Here is a 7,623-nt window from a genome sequence, read left to right as displayed (position 1 = left end):
TTTAGAGACCAGTGGTCTCGTCTTTTTTCAGTTTACCTTAGTTATTCATTTTAAGAGAATTCTGGCCTTTTATCCTAAGGTTCTTTGCCTTAGAAATTGTAACAAAAAACAAAGCTCAGATTTTGAGACAAAATTCATTATTTGGCAGTCTAGCTTCCAAAACAAAGTTCCAAATAATTCTCCTTTAAGACTCAGACATTCCAAGTCCTGTCACAGCTTAAAACTTGCTTATTCTGTTTGGTCGGTCTGAGTTAAATTACTCAGGGCATGTTTGAGTTTTGTGAACAGGAAAAAGAAAAACTTTTTCAACTCGAAAAATAAATGAAAGCCATTCTTTTTGGTGGCAGATAACTCCAAAAGCTGTGACCGTTAGTGTTCACATTGCCCAAGTGGGTTGTTTCTTTGGAGGAATAGAATCTATGTGAGTTCAATCAAGTAATGTCAAGGAGAAAATGTTAAGTGATAGAGGAAGAAAAAATATTTGTAAGACAAGTAAACTTTGGAGCCAATTATTCTATTTGATTTCCTGTAACTCACTCTATGCCTGGGTTTCAATGTTGTTCAGAATGTTCTATGTTGTTTTAATAATCAAAGTAGTTTGGCTGACTAAAACAATGATTTAATTTAGAGAAAGTGATTATTATGGTGGCTAGAAAAATAAGTTTCTATAGAAAATGGGATAATTTGATAGCTGTTGGGTAAGATGAATTTGTGTTGAATATTGTGCAAACAACCTAAATGGCCCTTTTCCCTTGGTGGATCCCTTGGTAATCAATCTACCAGGTTCTGGAAATGGACCATTATGCAAATTAATAAAAATAATGAACTATTTTCACCTTGGGATGTTTATCTCTTTTCCCTGGAAATAAAATCCATAAATGAAAATCTCAGTGGCAATGTTCCACGAAGACCAAGACCATAACTGCCTCCCCAGGCAAAAGAAAATAAAGAAAAATTGAGCTACTTAGAGAAATATTAACTCGATTTCGTGGCTGAGATATTATAGATTCTTTCAAAGACTATATTTTACTGCTCTTTTATTACAGTGTGGCTACGGACACTGCTGCTTTTATTGCTCCTCATTGGCTTAGTGGTGAGTGCAGGGGATTCTGTGAGGAGCAAGGGCTGGTTTTCTGCCTCTGATAGCCCAGGCACTCTTTGTTCACTGGGCAAAACAGGCAAGTGCATCAGTAGCTACAGCACAGAGGTGAGGCATACAATGGACAGCAGAGGAGGTATTATTAGCCAGAATTTTTAAGGATCTTGAAGCTTACAAAACACTCTCACATTCTGCACTATTTATTGAGTGCCTGCTATAAGCTAGTCACTCTACATTCATCATTTCCTTTTAATTTCAAATGATTTTCCAATATCATAAAGTAGAACTTCACAAAGATTAGTACACAAAAATGGCTTTCATAATAGTTCTCGTCTTTACTGGTATCAAGCCTGAGAAATCCACTTTGCCCAGAGTCAAAGCAGTAGGTCAAATGTCAAAGGAGAGACTTTCAGGACATTCCGAGAAAAACAAAGACCATCCCCACAAAAAAAAAAAAAAAAAAAAAAAAAAAAAAAAAGAAAAGAAAACCTAAAAACAATTTGAAAAACCAACAAAATGAGCCCAAAGGCTGTCACAGAACCCAAGAGACCAATTAAATATTTTGCAACTTAAAGGAAGAGCAAAACAGAGCATGCTGAGAAATTCTTACATTTATTTCAGAGGCTGAACCACAACTGGAACTCAGGAGTGACTTCCATTCCCTGGAAAGGATGCGCATGGGAGTACTCTTGCCTCTACCACCAGGGGACATCGAGGAGGGCCCTGCAGGGAAACAAGGAGAAACTGAGACCCCATCAACCATCAGGAAAGCAAGAGCAAAACCAGAAAACAGACCTTAAAACAAAAATATTAAGTTAATAGGTCAAGAAAAGTTGATACAAAATAGGTCCCTGTGCATGTATGACAGTACAGATTAGCTGAGCATGTAGAATGAAGAAAAGCCAAAATGCATCAGATCGTTCTATCTGGGAATTTTGGGTCTTGTTGGTACGTCTGCTGGTTTAATATTACCTGTATACATCCCTAATGACTACTTATTTTGACATTTCTATTAACATTTTAATGTACCTTTCCCAGGCTTCTGTCCCCCAAAACTTAATCAGCCATGGATTTCCCTGTCTAAAATCAAAAAAGAAAAAGTGACAAACTTTGTGTTTTGCAAATCACTTTTTTGGTCGGTGTCACTCCTGTACGTTTACATAGAGCTATAAAAGGGTGAGTATGGAGTGCTGAATTGTTGATTTTACTATTAATTTAGAAACTAAAGAAGTTGAGTGAACCTATTGCCCATTCCAGTGCTTACTCAAGTGTCTACGGACTCTTTAGTGATGAACTGAAATCCTCCCGGGCTCCAAATTACTGAAAATTCTTTACTACCTTTACTCTCCCACTGATTAGAAAAGGGGGTCTGTAATTATTCTGTGATTCAGACCTGGTGCCTGGATCTCCTGGGATGGAATGAAATCTGCACTGAAATGCAGACCCACCTGCTGGATCTCTGCTCTAGTTTCCAGGTTTGATTCTGTATTCTTATCTCTGAATACCACAAACGATTTGGTTAAAACCTCCAATTTTTATTCTAGCTTCCACCTATCCAGTTCAGTCCAGCAGAACCCTCTACTTTTAGAAATCCTGTCCACCTGAGTGACTCTCTCCAATTGTATTGAAGGAAACCAAAATTGCCCCTATTCCCAGGTCTCTGCTCAGGAAATGACTGCTAATTCTTGGGATAATTAGGCAAATCCCTTGCTTCTTTTAATACCTTACTCATCCTTCCCTAAGGGAGTGGAAGTGATTTGTTTGATGGGTCAAGCACCTTACTAGCCACCTGCCCACAGGGTTCATGCTCATCCATGCCTCCCTCCCTCCCACAGCCTCTTCAGGTCTTTACTTAATTGCTACCTTCTCAGTGAGCTCCGGTCAGCTTATCCAAAACTTCATTATCTCCTCTAACTCTGAACACTCTTTATTCCACTTCGTTGCTTTAATTTTCTCTGTAGTACACACTACTATCCAACTTACTGTATATATCTTGGACTTATTTATATTCTTCATCGTTTGACTCTCTTATTGTCAATAAGGCAAATGTTTAACAACTGGCTCTGCAGGGCAAGGTGAGGTAGGGTGGAGGCCCTGATATACAGTGTTTGCCAGTGATGTAAATATTCCCACTATGGCCAGTTGCAAGGATGGCTGTGTTTAACAACTGCCTTGCAAATTCCTGATTTCACAATTTTTTCTTGTGAACTGGTTTGAGCCAGCTCCAGCACACCACTGGCTCTCTTGCACTGGGAAATGGCCTGAGGGTGCCCATGGGGGTAGGTGTTTGTGTATGCTATGTTAACTGCTGCAGCAACACTCCAAATAGTTCTTGGCCCATAGTTGACGTTTTACAAATAACTGTTAAATGAATGAATGAGGATAAAAACATTTTATAATTGGAATTGTAGTATATAAAAAACAATGTATTCTGGTTTTACTTAAGCACGTACTAAGAACTTTGTTCTTGTTATTACATCTTATTCTATAAAATTTCAATGGTGCTATGATACTTAATATTAGGGAATAATTTGTACCACTACTATTTGACATCGAGGTATATTTTAAATCGCTAAAAATATTATAAATGTCTTTGAACATAACTATTCAAATGACCTAATTCTAATGTAGTGATGTATTTTTTTTTAATGTTAATAGAACTATACTAAAAGTAGTACGGGAAATAAATTTGTGAGGATTTCAAGTATATTATAAAATTTAAATAATATAGGAATGTTTAACCAAATTTATCTGCTATTAGAAAATAGTTTTAGAAAATAAAATATGGACTATTTGAACAGACAAAGGATCCAAAACAGTGACTCTCTTAGGTACAAATTTAATATGTAAATAACTCTTATAAATAATGCAGAATATGCATTCTTAAAAAGTGAGTTGGGAGTAATTTGCAGTAATATTGAGAAAAAGTAATTTAGATCCATATTTTATATTTCCAACAAAATAAAGTCACTCTGAATAAAACAAGAGAAAATAAATAAAATTATAAAATACATGTAATTTTAAGTGTATAGAAATGAAAATTTTCTAATGATTAAGGCAATAGAAAACAATAGAAAAAATTATAAAGAAGTTCACATTTGAGAATATAAGGAATTTTAAGACTTCTGTTTCAAAAACACAAAAAGTAAAAGAAATAGTTGAGACAGCTATGAGAGACAAAATATGTTTTATCCAAATCTGTAAAAACTCTACGAAATCATAAATGAATAAAAAGTTAAAGAGTATAACAAGAAGTTTTATTTAAATTAAAAGAACAGTGAAGAAAATACATTAGGCAAAATAAAAATCAGTTCAACCTGCTCATTAATTAAAACAATTCAAAATAGAATTTTATTAGAAGAGGTTGTATGTTTAGTTCAAGCCTCTTTTTATTTATTGCACCACTTGGATTGATTCCATTTTAATTCTCCTATGCCTTCATTGAACCAAATGTGGATTGATCCAAATGTGGATCTCAATTTGTTCATTCCTAATTCAGTAATGAGGATGCCAAAGGAAACATCAGAAACTTGCCAAGGTAACCCATAGAGCCTAGAGCTAATGTATGACTGTATTATCCTGAGAGATATTAGAATAACATTTTCTTGTTCTTCCTAAAGAAAAGCAAAGCCTCAAAATGTCAATAAGCCAGAAACTTATATTTCAAACTCAAGTGCATTGCTTAGAGATTACTTCATTTTTGGTTCCTATATGAAGCTTAAAAACAGATATTGGTTCATCTATTTATTACATGTGCGTTGTGATCCAATGGCGCAATTTTATTATGAAAACAGTTGTCACTAGAAATATATTCAACTTTAGTGGTGGCTCTAAGTGATTGAATTATAGACTGACAGGTGGTGGAAGAGATAGCAATTTCTATCTGATCCAAACCTTTGTGGAGGTTCTGTCTGCCTACCTACTAGGTTAGGCATCCAAAATATTTCTTTAGGAATTCTGTTTCTGTATCATCCCCATGGACTTTACAAAGATATGGTTTTAACGATTCTGAGAGCAGTCGATAAGTTTTGAAGGATTTGGCGATAAAAGAAGTATAATTAGTTACTTTAAGAGTAAGCTATGACTTTTGAGAGAAGGGAAACATGAAGTGCGTTTCATGTTCGCTATGGTTTTCTGCATAGAGGCACTTTCCAAACTGTGCACAAGGAAATAAAACCAAATAGAGAATTGTGGTCTCACTATTCAGGTGAGACAGATTGATGTTCAGGGCCATGGAAGTGGCTAGAGTTTGTAGGGCATGCTGCTGGAGAGGAGAAGCTGTTCAGAGAAGGGACAGCAAAAAATCTTATGAAGATCTCTTTTAGTCTTTGGCTAAGCACTAAGCTTCATATGCAAGACTGAGAGGCCTGGTTGTGAATGAAAAAGAGATTCCAGAAGGCACATAGTTTTGGGAGACTTTGGAGTTTCAATGGCAAGGGCAAAGAGATCTCATGGAACACCTGAGGGATTTAGTGAGGTCCTAGATAGGCAATGCCTTAAGAGTAGGACTATTTCAGCTTTAGAGTAACTTACACTGATCCACCAGTAAATAAATTGCCTGACAGAACAAAATCAATATTCTTTGAAGGAAAAATACTAAATCCATTATTTCAATAGTGTAATATATGATAAAAATTACTAGACATGAGAAGAAGCAGGAAGACGTGATGTATAATTTAAAAAATCAATATAAGTAGACTCAGAGATGAGACGAATCTTTCAAATAGTAGGTATGGACTTTAAATTAATCAACATAAATATATTAAAATATTTCAATGAAAAGGCAAGCATAATACAGAAGGGGAATCTCATCAGAGACATGGAAACTAGAAAGTGAACCATAAAGATATTCTAAAACTAAAAGTTGCTAGATCTAAAGTGAAAAGTTCAATAGATGGGCTTAAGAAAAGGCTGTTTACATTGAAAAAGAAAACATCAGTAAACTGGAAGACAGAGCTATATGAACTATCCAAATTGAAGTACAGGGAGAATGCCTTAAAAAAAGATTAGAGCTTCTTTTTAGAGGAATAAACGAACACTGTAGTAAAGTGTTCGGTGTAGTTAAGAGAGCATGGTCTTAGAATTGGTCAAGCTAGGACCTGAAATACAGTAGTATGCCTGGGCAATTCATTTAAAGTCTATGGCCCCAGTTTCCTAATTTTTAATGGAGACATTGAAGAGAAAGGCACATATTATATTAAACAGTAAAATTCAGTGAGAGAAAGTTTACATTTTATTCCCAGCCTAAGACCTCTTCCTTTAGAAATGTCACAGACCAAATCAATGAATGCACTGCTGCTTTTTCACTGGACCATTCTTGGGCTGTGTTTGGGCTGACGTGTTCATGAAAGGACCTTTTAGTACTTCTTCCAGAAATGGTATTTGGAAAATTGTGACATCCGAATTGCAGGGAAAAGCAATGAGCCCCAAATTTTGCAATCATTTCTAGGTAGGTCAAATCACTAAGTTTTCTGAATTTCCATTGCACATATGTAAAATAGACATTATAATACTGCATTCACAGAATTTGATGAATGTAAAATTGAAGCATATAGGAGCAGTCTCCTCACCTCATACATGTGCTGAAGCAGAGATACCATGATAAGGAATCCAGAGAGAAAACCGAAATCTTTCAGTTTCCCTAAAATCAGGTGATATGAAGGTAAAAAGACATTATCTGTCAGATTCCAGGTCCCCTGGGAAAGTCTTATGCAGGGCCTGCCACATCGGTGTCTACTGCCTGTTCTAAAAAGATGAGTGGCCCACAAGTCGCCATTCATTCAATCGATAAACATTTATTGAGCACCAACACTGTGTCAGGTGCTATGCTGGGCCTCAGAATAACACTAGTGAATAAGACAGACCTAGTCTTTACTTTAATGGGCCCATCACCCTATGACTTGATAATTTCCCTAATGTTCTGAGTGAAGAGATAAGAATTCCAAACCTATTAAGCAAATCTGGGTAGAGAGAATTTTCTGGAGGGGAACTGGGAGAAAAAGCTTACTTAGTCTGTGGCCTGAGCAGGCCATTCAAAATTACTTGGTTTCCAATGCTCTTTCCTTTCTCCTGTCAGACCCATAAGGATAAAGAGAAACTTCCCCCTTGCCTACAGCACCCGGTCTTCCTAGGTCTCCTATCCAAGTACTAACCAGGCCCGACCATGCTTAGCTTCCAAGATCAGATGAGATCGAATGTGTTCAGGGTGACATGGCTGTAGACAAAAGAGAAACTTTTAAATACTGAGCATCAGTTTAAGGGTACAGAAAAGGTGCAGTGACAGAACTTTTGGGATTTGGAAGACTATGGTTGGTCATATATTTAACTCCATCCCATCTCACTTTGGTTCTGGCAGCGCTCAGCCCTGTATGGACACGGGCAAGGTTGCATTGCTCCTATTATTCCTGGTTGGACTGTCACTGCTAGAAAACTCTTCCCTTCCAGAGCTAAAAGCCACCACCCTATATCTCTTGCCCTCACTCTGATTCTATTCTCTGTGCCTAGGATGGCTTGGACCGAATCTG

General features: G+C 36.6%; 1 pseudogene; it reads right to left on the bottom strand.

The window, feature by feature from the left end:
• Window positions 1–7,205: 7,205 nt before the first annotated feature.
• Window positions 7,206–7,321, bottom strand: LOC120589927 (uncharacterized; annotated as a pseudogene).
• Between the last annotated feature and the right edge of the window lie 302 nt (window positions 7,322–7,623).

This window comes from Pteropus medius, unplaced genomic scaffold (assembly GCF_902729225.1).
Source record: "Pteropus medius unplaced genomic scaffold, Ma_sr-lr_union100, whole genome shotgun sequence".
Classification (NCBI taxonomy): Eukaryota; Metazoa; Chordata; class Mammalia; order Chiroptera; family Pteropodidae; genus Pteropus; species Pteropus medius.
Note: the sequence above shows the minus strand (reverse complement) of the source record. Positions and strands in the feature narration are given on the sequence as shown.